The following is a 12025-nucleotide window of genomic DNA, read 5'->3' as shown; positions in this document are numbered from 1 at the left end:
AATGTTTAAGCACATAACATAAAAATGTACTACTTAATGTATTTCTCCATGAACTTTTTATGGAATTCAGATCACAGAGTATCGTTTAAAAATTGTCTTTCTGGCTGGGAGTTTGGCCAAGTGATAGAGTGCTTGCCTAGCATGCACTTGGGTTCGATTCCTTGGTACCACATACATAGAAAAAGCCGGAAGTGGTGCTGAGGCTCAAGAGGTAGAGCCCTAGCCTTGAGAAAGTCCAAGGACAATGCTCAGGCTCTGAGCTCAAGCCCAGGACTGGAAAAAAAAAGTCTTTCTTTTGATCATATACACCTTTTACACAGTTCTTGAAGACAACATCATCTTCCACCTTTTTTTTTTTTTAACTTTGAAGTTGGCCTAAAGCTGAGATGGGCCAGTGAGATTAAGAAGAGGGTTTCACTCAGAATGTTTTCCATAAGAATCCTCTCTTCTGCTTTCTGCTCTTGTTCCTTTCTGGCCTGCTCACTCTTTTAAAATCTTTTCCAGTTCAGCCAGAAGGGCTGCAGTATCATCATCATCATCCCTCTCCTCTTTAAAGTCTTCATCATCCTCATCTGTTAGAGAGTTGTTGGAGTCAAGGTTGGCAGCAGGAATCTGGTCTAACCAAGGCTTCCTGGATACTGAAGTTGTATGTTCCCCTTTTGGACGATTCTTCTAATTCTCTCCTGCAGTCACAGTTAGGAACCTCTTCAGAGGCATCCTGAGGAGTTTGTCTGTGTTTTATCTTTGTGTGAGAGGGAAGGTCTCTGCTTGAATACTGCTTTGAAAGTTGCCTTGAGTCACTGGCTCATTTTTATCTTTTACCTCTTGCAGGTTCAAAGGTTGGCCAGGCTTCTGTAGTCATCTTTCATTCAAGGTCAAGAACCAATGCTGCAGCCTAGAAGTTCTCACACCATAGCTGCTCCAGGCTCCCAGAAGCCTCTGAATTTTAATGTTTTATAGCACAGTTAATTAACTATAGTTTGTAACAATTTATGATACATTTCAAAATAATTAAAGTCTCAAAACAAAGAGACATACAACATGTTTGGGAAGCTAGAAAGACTAATTACAAAATAAATATGCATCAGATATCCTAAATATTATATATCTGCATTGAATATGATACATTTAAATATATTTAAATGTATTATGTCAATCACCAAAAGCTTAACTTATCTGTGTTAAAAAAATGTCAGTATGGCATTGTAACCAAAGTGATTAACTTTAAGGAGCGATTGTGTTTCTCTATTCACTTTTCTTATCCTACTTTTCTTCTCTTAGACAATGAATATAAAACATACTAAATAAAATGATTAATTATGGCAGTGCTAATAGTAGGCCATGAAACCATTCATCAGGATACAGTTAAAGAAACGGGAGTTTGGCCTAGTGGTACAGTGCTTGTCTAGCATGCACAAAGCTCTGGATTTGATTCCTCAGTACCACATACACAGAAAAAGCCATAAATGGCTTTTCTGTGACTTAAGTAGTAGAGTAATAGCCTTGAGAAAGCACAAAGACAGTGCCCAAGCCCTGAGTTCAAGCCCCAGGACTGGCAAAAAAGAAGGAAGGAGGGAAGGAAAGAAAGAAGGAAGGAAAAAAGAAGGAAGGAAGAGAAGGTGGGAGGAAGGAAGGAAGGAAGGAATAAAAGCTACTTCCTGAAAGTTCTACCTTAGAGAGTATCTTCGTTTATCCAGTTTCTCTCAAGGTAGTACATGACCAGTCATGGCAGAGCCAGCTCAACATCCTCTGTTCACCTTCACCTTATTTTCTTGGATTCATTCCCATCTTGGAATGTCACAGCTGCATTTTCAACTAAACCTGCACCAGTACCTACGACTGAGTGAGTACCTTGGCCTGATCTGGCAAAATTATTTTACAGCTGTGCACTGTTCCAGCCTCAGTCATACTTGCAGCTGCTATTACCAACACTGCCAGCCCACCATACCACAATTCAGTCATTCTCCATTGTTTCCCTCTGGAATATCTGGTTTTCTGCTAGACTATGTTAATAAATCCTGTTGACATGTTTGATTCACTCTCCTGCCTGCTGGGAGAAGAGAAAAGAAAGATGCACATTACATCTCAAAAACTGATGCTCCTGGGCCAGGAGTGTGGCCTAGTGGTAGAGTGCTCGCCTAGCATGCCCAAAGCCCTGGGTTTGATTTCACAGAACCATATACTCAGAAAAGGCCAGATGTGGCGCTGTGGCTCAAGTGGCAGAATGCTAGCCTTGAGCAAAAAGTGTCCAAGGACAGTGCCCAGGCCCTGAATTCAAGCCCCAGCATTAGCAAATGAAACAAAACAAAACTTGCTCCTGAAGTTTACTTCAAAGAAGTTTATCAGCATCCTCGTTTTCTCTCTGTTAAGAGGGACTATCTAGGTCTAGAAGCATGGCTCAACTGGTAAAGTTGCCTAGCAAGTGTAAGACCCTGAAGTCAAATTCTAGTACTTCCCAAAGAAGAAGAAAAAGAAAGACTCTCTAATGCAGTATAGTTCTGTGGTAAAACTATCATGTTTTCCTAATCATCTCTCTTGGGGTATCACTGGAGTTACCAGCCCAATATTATCCATGTACTGAAGTTATGTTCTACTTTTCTTTGTTTTTGACTTTAATATATGAACCGAGGGCATGAGTCAGGCTCACAATGTCTCCTTAGGCATAGCCATCTGATCCTGCCAAAGCGGTTTTCTGATATGTGAAAGAATTTCCTCTATGCTGTTTCACTGGTCCTGTCATTTCCATATTCTCAGATATGCTCAGGTCATTTGTCATTACATGTGCATGCCATTTTTCTACTAAGAAGAATTAACCTCAAACCAAGAAACACTAGCAATGCCCCTTAAACTAAAATAAGTGGCACAGAGTGAGTTATTGAGAATTAAAAACAGCAAAATGTAGAAGGAATTATGTAGCAATATTATTTTCTATTGCTCAGAAGCATACACTGCTCATCTCTGGTACTTATTTATATATTTTCTAAAGACTGAGAGCATTCTATCTTTAGAAAATGTTTTCTTCTTTTGATGTGAAGGCTGGTTCCTGATTGTTTGCAATATCTAGAGCTTCTAATAATCTGTCAAAACTACTAAGAAAGTAAATGAGAAGAAAGCCAGGGTGGTTTCCCAGTGTTGGATGACTAGAAATCCAGATTATTGGTAAAATCTAACTAGGAAAAAATAGAGAATAAGCATGTTGCTAAGTCTCTGTGGATAAGGTATAGGAACATTAGTTTTTGTTATTTTATTTTTTCCTTGTTTGGTTATTGTGGATTTTAAACTCAGGAGTCCCAGGCATTGTCCCTTATTTCTTTGGCTCAAAGATAGGTCTCTACCACTTTAAGCCACAGTGCCACTTCCAGTTTTCTGGTCAGTAATTGGAGGTAAGAGTCTCACAGACTTTCCTACCTAGGCTGCCTTTGAAGTGTGATCCTCAAATGTCAGCCTCTTGAGTAGCTAGGATTATAGGCATGAGCCACCAGCACCAGCTAGAACATCAGTTTTTATGATGTGAGGCCTTCCTTCTTTTTTCCCCCCTACTCCGGGCAGGCTGAAAGACATGTCAGTAGAATTTAGTAATGTAGTATAGCAGAAGGCCAGGGATTGAGAAGATAAAAAAAATGACTACTTGAAGGCAAAACAGAAACCTGAGTGCTGTGATTTGGAGATCTGTTACAAAGGTTGTTGTGTGAACAGTTATTTGTGCAATGAAGTCTAATAAGGTGTGATCATGTAGCCACTCAGGAGCTAAATAAGCCTAGTTCTTGAACAAATAACCACAACAGACTAAAGGATTGAGTTTCCCCTAGCCATTTATATAGGAGTTGAATACACTCAAGAATCCTGATAAGCTGCAAAGCTTGTAAGAATGATTGAACTTGTTAATAGATTTAATTTGATCTGGGGAAAGAAAAAAAAAAAAACAGAAAAGCTGCATTACTGGTACCTGCTGTAGTAATGAGAAAGCTTAGATGGGTCAGTCCCAAGAAACAACTGTGTGTCAAGACAAAGCAATTCTAATCAAAATCCTATAAGTAAGTCACTAAAAATTGTTACTAAACATCACAAAACATGGGAAGATTAATTTGATTAACCAAGGATCTAGACTTAGCTTTTGCCCTTAACCTTTTATCACCGCAGTCGGAAACAATATTTAATTGCAGAAGCAAATTTTAGGAAACAGGAATAAGGGAATGAGGAGCTAAAAGAAATGACACAGATTAGAACACTGCTAACAACTGATATATTATTAAAGTAAGTACTTCATGGGCAATTGGAGTTCGATTCCCCTTGTGACCTGGTAAAGAATCATTAAAATTTGCCTTAAAATAGTTCATCTGAATTCATAAGCTACATTGTTAAATGGCATCTCCTTTGTACAAATACTTAAAGATAATAATATGTTTTTAAAAATTGTCCTCAAGGTGCTGAAGTATTTTGTGTTTTAAGGATTTTCATCTTCCACCAAGGTTTGCCCCTGGGATGTTTCTGGGCTACCTCATAGGGCAATAACAAATGAATGTCAAAGCACAAGAAGAGCTAAAAGAAGGAGAACTTATGCCTGAGAACTCACCATTAGAGCTGCTACTGGGTTCAATCCCTAGTATGAGACTGAATAGACAGAGCTGCTACTCCATTCCATGCTGGATGGAGATGTGACCAGGAAACAGAAAAGTATATGCTACATAAACCTAGACTAGGGAAGTTTGTTTTCAAAAATAGTCTTTCTAAAAAATATAAATATTCCTCCTTTCCCCAGCCCTATCCCATCCAGATAGTTCTAAAAAATTGAAGTAAGATGGTTATATAATTGGTATATTTTATATATATTATTTAGTATATTTGGCATAATCCCAAAGAAGCTGAGGACAGAGTTCATGATCCAGAGAGCAAGTCATTTTGTCTCATGAAATGCAGAGGTTATATGAGACAAAGGAAAGTTGATCAATAGATGGATGTGGTAACACAAGAATCCTTGGCAAGAACTACAAGAACAGTAAGGTAAGAGTAAAATAAGGATGTACCTTCTTAGCAATTAAGAAATACTTTAATCTGGACCAGATATAAGAGATTAGAATAAATTACTTGAATTTCAAATGGAAGAGAAGTTTGTGAACTAGTGCTTCCAAGTACTTTTCTGTTTTGAAAGTGTTACATTTAATGGATTACATTTTTTCATTTTTTATAATAAGGATTTTTATTTTGTTTGGAGACTTCAGATTCAGCTGGAATTTAGAATATTTTAAAAATATTCATTAGGGCCAGGAGTTTGGCTTAGTTGGGGAGAGCTTGCTTAGCACGCACAAAAACCTGGGTTGATTCCTTGCAATACATACATAGAAAATGCCAGAAGAAATAACAAAATAAAATCGGAAAAAATATTGGCGAAGAGATGAACAAAAAAGAAATGGGTGTTACTAAATTTAAATATATAGAGAAAATTAATGATTTTTTTTTGGGGGCCAATTCAGGGGCTTGAAACTCAGGGCCTGAGAACTGTTCTTGGGCTTTCTCAAGGATCGGGCTCTGCCACTTGAGCCACAGCATCACTAATGGATTACATTTAATGGAAAAGATATTCTGTACTAGTTTAAGTATTTTTCCATTGGACTTTAATAATGAAAAAGTATTTAACAAAAATCATAAAGCTATTTTAGAGAAGCTATCTTTTAGAACAGATATTCTGTACTAGTGTAAATGTTCTTCAGTTGGACTTTAACAATGACAAAGTATTTAAGAAAAACCATAAAGCTATTTTAGAGAAGATATTTTATTGAATAACCTTATGTGTTAAAAAAATATTTTAGGCTTTCTAAGATATTTTAGCTAGGCTTTCAAAAGTTGTCATTTCTGTAGTAGCTTTCAACCACCACCCTCTGAACAGACATTCATAGTGCAAATTAGTGATAATTATAAATACACAAATATTTATAATGTATACAAATATAATTCATAGTTATGTCTATACATATATAATATATACATGTAAACTATATAATATATCTATACATTATACAATATAACTATATATGTATATAATTATATATTTATAATGAAAATTATACATGATAAAATTTGATTAGATAATATATACTTATTTTTATATAAATACTTTTATATAATATATATTTAAATATATGTATAGAAATATTTACTTTTTTAATGTAATTAATAAAAGGGTTACATGATATTTGCCAGATAGAAGGTGCATTAATTCACATACATTAATACCCTTTCACATGTCTTGGTACCCATTACCCTCCCCCCACCCCCATCTTGGTTTTCCCCCCTTCCCTATCAAATTTCAAATAACCAAATACAAATAAATTCAATATATCAGATAACAAAGTGAGATACTGTAACAATATGAGATACCCAAGGGACAGCAAAGGAGATGAGAGATAACATAGTACATTAAGGACAACAATCATTCGTTATATGGCTTTTGTTTCAATATCCTGGAGGTCCTTCCAATTAGCTTCATACTATATGGCCTTATGTATCAAGGTTTTGCTTATCGCAGATCTCTGCTAGTGAGCCTAAGGTTTCTACTGATTATGACAAATGAGGGAAACCATTGAGACTAAGTTCCTTTGAGTCTGGCTTACTTCACTTAATATGATTTTTTCTAAGTCTTTCCACTTCCTAACAAATGGGTCGATGTTGTTTTTTCTGACAGCAGCATAGAATTCCATTGTGTACAAATACCACATCTTGTTGATCCACTCATCAACTGAGGGACATCTAGGTTGGTTCCATATCTTTGCTATGGTGAATAGTGCTGCAATGAACATTGTTGTGCTAGTGGATTTAGTATGCCCTAGATTCTGGATGGTTGGGTAAATGCCAAGTAGTGGAATTGCTGGGTCATAGGGGAGTTCTATGTTTAGTCTTTTGAGGCACTGCCATACTGCTTTCCATAGTGGTTGAATGAGTTTGCACTCCCACCAACAGTGTAGTAGTGATCCCTCCTGGCCACATCCCCTCCAGCATCTGTTGTTAGTAGATTTCTTGATTCTGGCCATTCTAACTGGAGTGAGATGGAATCTTAGAGTTGTTTTGATTTGCATTTCTTTTATGACCGGAGATGTTGAGCATTTCTTCTATAGGCCATTTTTGTTTCTTCTTCAGAGAAGACTCTCTTTAATTCTTTGGCCCATTTTTTTAATGGGATGGTTGTTACTTTGGAGATTAGTTTTGGAGTGATTCAAGTTTTTGAGTTGTTGATATATTTTAGATATGAGGCCTTTGTCCATTGTTTGGTTGGTGAAGATCTTCTCCCACTCTGTAGGCTTCCTAATTAATTTACTAGCTATGTCCTTTGCCATACAAAAGCTCTGCAGTTTAATGCAGTCCCACTTATCTAGCCTTTCTCTGATTTGTTGTGATTCTTGGTCCTTATTAAGAAAGTTTTGACCTGTGCCAAGGAGGTCTAGTGTATCTCCTATTCCTTCTTGTAAAGTTTTCAGTGTGTCAGCTTTTACCTCCAGGTCTTTGATCCATTTGGAGTTAATTCTAGTGCAGGGTGACAAAGAAGGATCCAACTTTAGTTTTCTGCAGGTGCTTAACCAGTTCTGCCAGCACAACATGTTGAAGAGGCTGTCTTTCTTCCATTCTATTTTTTTGGCTCCCTTGTCAAAGATTAGGTGGCCATAGGTCTGTGGTTTAATATCTGGGTCCTCAGTTCTATTCCATTGGTCTTCAGGCCTGTTCTTGTGCCAATACCAAGCTGTTTTGATAATTATAGCCCTGTAATAGAGTCTAAAGTTTGGAATTGAAATTCCTCTAGCGCTGTTCTTTCTGCTAAGAAGTGTTTTTGCTATATGGGGTCTTTTATTATTCCATATATACTTTATTATTCCATATATACTTATTTTTATATGAATACTTTTATATAATATATATTTAAATGTATGTATAGAAATATTTACTTATGACTGAGAATGTGGCTTAGCATGCATGAAGTCCGGTTTCAATTCCTCAGTACCCCACAAACACAATAAGCCAGAAGTGGTGCTGTGGCTGAAGTGGTAGAGTGTTAGCTTTGAACAAAGACTCAGGGACAGTACTCAGGCCCTGAGTTCAAGTCCCAGGACTGACCAAAAACCAAACAGATATTTACTTATATTTATACGAATGTATACATTATATTATTATATCATTATATTTTATAATATTTATTTATTATATATTATTTATATATAAATATCTTTATCTTCTAGTATTTTTCTATAGTAGTTTTGAAATTTCGGGTCCAGAAATGCTACTGTGGACCAAAGTGGTGGAGTGCCAGCCTTGAGCAAAATAGCTCAGAGATAATGCCCAGGCCCTGAGTCCAAGCTCATGACTAGCAAAACAACCTTGGAATTTCAGATGTTTTACCAAGATTTTTGATACATTTGAATTGATTTTTGTTCAGGGTGACAGATAGGGCCTAGTTTCAAAATTCTATATATGACTAATCAGTTTCCACAGCACCATTAGTTGAAGTTGTCTTTTTTTCAGTATATGTTTTTGGGGCCTTTGTCAAAAATTAACTGTAGCTGTGTGCATTTATTTTGGGGTCTTTTATTTTGTTCCAATGGTCTTTGAATTTGTTTTTATGCCATAAAGTTTTTTATACTGTGACTTCATAGTATAATTTCAGGCTGCTGTTGTGATATCTCTAGCACTGAGTCCTTTCCTACCCTCCCACCCCCAGCCCCAGGATTACCTATGCTTTTCCATGGTCTTTCGTGCTTCCATATTATTATTATTTTTTTTTTTTGCCAGTCGTGGGCTTAAGCTCAGAGCCTGAGCACTGTCCTTGGACTTTCTCAAGGTTAGAGCTCTACCACTTGAGCCTCAGCACCATTTCTGGCTTTTTTTTTTCCTATGTATGTTGTACCGAGGAATCGAACCCAGGTCTTCGTGCATGCTAGGCAAGCACTCTACCACTAGGCCAAACTCCTGGCCCCTTCCATGTTAATTTTATGATTGATTTTTCTTTCTTTCTATTGTTTTGCAAAGAATACAATGGGACTTTTATGGTAATTTGTATTGTAATATAGCTATTTTCAAAATATTAATTCTTCCAGTCCATGAACATGAGAGGTCTTTCCATTTTCTGATGTCATCTACAATATTAATTCTTCCAGTCCATGAACATGAGAGGTCTTTCCATTTTCTGATGTCATCTACAATTTCTTTAATGTCTTACGATTTTTTTTATCATAGAGGTCTTTCATCTCTTTATTTTTATTTATTTTTTGCCAAACCTGGGCCTTAAACCCAGGGCCTGAGCACTGTCCTTGCGCTTTCTCAAGGCTGGTTCTCTACCACTTGAGCCACAGCACTACTTTTGGCTTTTTCTGTGTATGTGGTACCAGAAAATCGAATCCAGGGCTTCATGCATGCTAGGCAAGCACTCTACCACTTGACCATACTCCTGGCCCTCATTCATCTCTTTAGTAAAGTTTATTCTGAGTTATTCCTTCTTTTCTTTTTATAATATTTTGATTTTATTTTATTATAGCATGGAATGTTACCCCCCTCTTTAAAGGAAAACACAACAGAAAATAGATCAACTGGAAAAATAATTTCAGAGGCCTATTCACATGTAAATTTCCCAGAATGCATCTCTTGCACAAAGCAAGCATGCGGGTTAGAGAGGAAGTTTTGCAATTGAATGACCATGATGAAATCACCAATAATCTTCTGATTTATTTAACAGGGTGTTTATTTGGTCTTTGAAATGACAGGCACCCTTAGAAAATGTATCTCAAGGGCTGGGAATGTAGCATAGTAGTGGAGTGCTCGCCTAGCATGCATGAAGCCCTGCTTTTGATTCCTCAGTACCACAGAAACAATAATAGCCAGAAGTGGTGCTGTGGCTCAAGTGGTAGAGTTTTATCCTTGAGCCAAAGAAGCTCAGAGACAATGCCCAAGCCCTGAGTTCAAACCCCAGGACTGGAAAAAAAAAAGAAAAGAGAGAAAAAGAAAATATATCTCAAACTGCTAATGTTCTTTAGACTCTTTGTAGGCGTTAGCTTCAAGAATAGAGCACCCAAGGGTGGGGAGTTTGGCCTAGTGGTAGAGTGCTTGCCTAGTGTGCACAAAGACCCAGGTTCGATTCCTCGGTACCATATGCATAGAAAAAGCTGGAACTGGTGCTGAGGCTCAAGTGGTAGAGCTCTAGCCTTGAGAAAGTCCAAGGATAATGCTCAGGCCCTGAGCTCAAGCCCAGGACTGGCAAAAAAAAAAAAAAATAGAGCACCCAAGTCTATTTTATAAGGTTAATATTAGCCACTGATGCTGAGTTTATAATGTCTACAATTTCACGCAGACTGACTAGAATCAGTACTCTTAGTGAATATATAATTTTATAAAATATATTATTAAAACCAGTTTTTAAAAACAACCAATAGAAAACAAGATGATTGGTGGGTTTGGGGGAGAGAAATGAGAACAAAAATATGAGAGGGGGTATCAATGTGTGAGAAGTATGCACTACTACCTGATGAATGTAACTGTAACCCCTCTAGACATCATACTGACAATAAAAAAACACAACAACAAAAAACAAAAAAAGGGGGCTGGGAGTTTGGCCTAGTGGTTAAAGTGCTTGCCTAGTACGCATGAAGACCTGGGTTCAATTCCTCGGCACCACATTCATAGAAAAAAGCCGGAAGTGGTGCTGAGGCTCAAGTGGTAGAGCTCTAGCCTTGAGAAAGTCCAAGGACAGTGCTCAGGCCCTGAGCTCAAGCCCAGGACTGGCAAAAAAAAAAAAAAAAAAAAAAAAAAAAAACCATTAAAATGCAAAGGCTATTCACTTAGATAACTAGATTAAACTCAATTTAAATTTAGACTACAAAACTCAAGGGGGGGGGGGCGGGAGTTTGGCCTAGTGGTTAAAGTGCTTGCCTAGCATGCACGAAGACCCGGGTTCGATTCCTTGGTACCACATATATAGAAAAAGCCTGAAGTGGTGCTGAGGCTCAAGTGTTAGAGCTCTAGCCTTGAGAAAATCCAAGGACAGTGCTCAGGCCCTAAGCTCAAGCCCAGGACTGGCAAAAAAAACAACTCAAGGGGTTAGACAATCTCTGGCTTAATGCCAGTTGTAGTAACACATGCTTGTAACCCTAGGAGAATTGTGCAGAGTAATTTTATTGTTCTTCCTTATAAAGGTCAATTCTTGGAAAACGTTGTATAATTAACTGCTTGAGTATTCATGCCTAAAAGACACATAGAAATCTTTTCCTCAGTTATGTAATACATTGCAGCACAGAACAGGAATGGTGCAAGGAAAACACTAAACTTATTCATAGTTAGAAAAACAATAAGTGAAAAAGATATTCCCGTAAGTATAATACAAACTCCTAGGTAGGATCACACCTTCACTCTATGGAAGGAAAGCACATACTTATCAATTCTTACAGAGCCAGGCAAAAGAGGAAGCCTGGAGAAAAGAAGAGGTAACCAATTGTTCATATTCTCTCTGTCACTATCTGTCTCTCTGTCTCTGTCTCTCTTTTTTCAGTCTGTCATGGGACTTGAACTCAGAGCCTGGGCAATGTCCCTGAGCTTTTTCATTCAAGGTAGCACTCTACTACTTTAAGCCACAGCTGTTTTATGCATTTTCGGGTGGAGATAAGAGTCTCGTGGAGTTTCCTGCCTGGGCTGGCTTTGAACCACAATTCTGAGGTGTTTCTTAAGGTTCTTGTGAATAGAACTGCCTTCTTGATTTATGACTTGGTCTATTCATTATATAGAAACACTATTGGTTGGCTTTTTTTGTAGGTTAATTTTATATTCTTCCATATTGCCAAAAGCATTAGTAGGGAAGGAGAGCTATGGTTCAAACTGGCAAAATACTAACTTTAAGCAAAAGAATTCAGGTACAGTGCCCAGGCCCCGAATTCTATGACTGGCAAAAAGAAAAGAAAAGGAGAGAAGAGAAGAAAAGAAAAAGGAAAAGAAAAAGAAAAGAATGGCCGGGAAGTTGGCCTAGTGGTAGAGTGCTTGCTTAGCATTCAGCAAGATCTGG

The 12025-nt window shown here is 37.5% G+C and overlaps 1 pseudogene; it reads right to left on the bottom strand.

The window, feature by feature from the left end:
• Nucleotides 1–29: 29 nt before the first annotated feature.
• On the bottom strand, nt 30–862 carry LOC150053154 (spliceosome-associated protein CWC15 homolog; annotated as a pseudogene).
• Between the last annotated feature and the right edge of the window lie 11163 nt (nt 863–12025).

This window comes from Megascapheus bottae, chromosome 16, assembly GCF_031878675.1.
Source record: "Megascapheus bottae isolate mThoBot1 chromosome 16, mThoBot2.hap1, whole genome shotgun sequence".
Lineage (NCBI taxonomy): Eukaryota > Metazoa > Chordata > Mammalia > Rodentia > Geomyidae > Megascapheus > Megascapheus bottae.
Note: the sequence above shows the minus strand (reverse complement) of the source record. Positions and strands in the feature narration are given on the sequence as shown.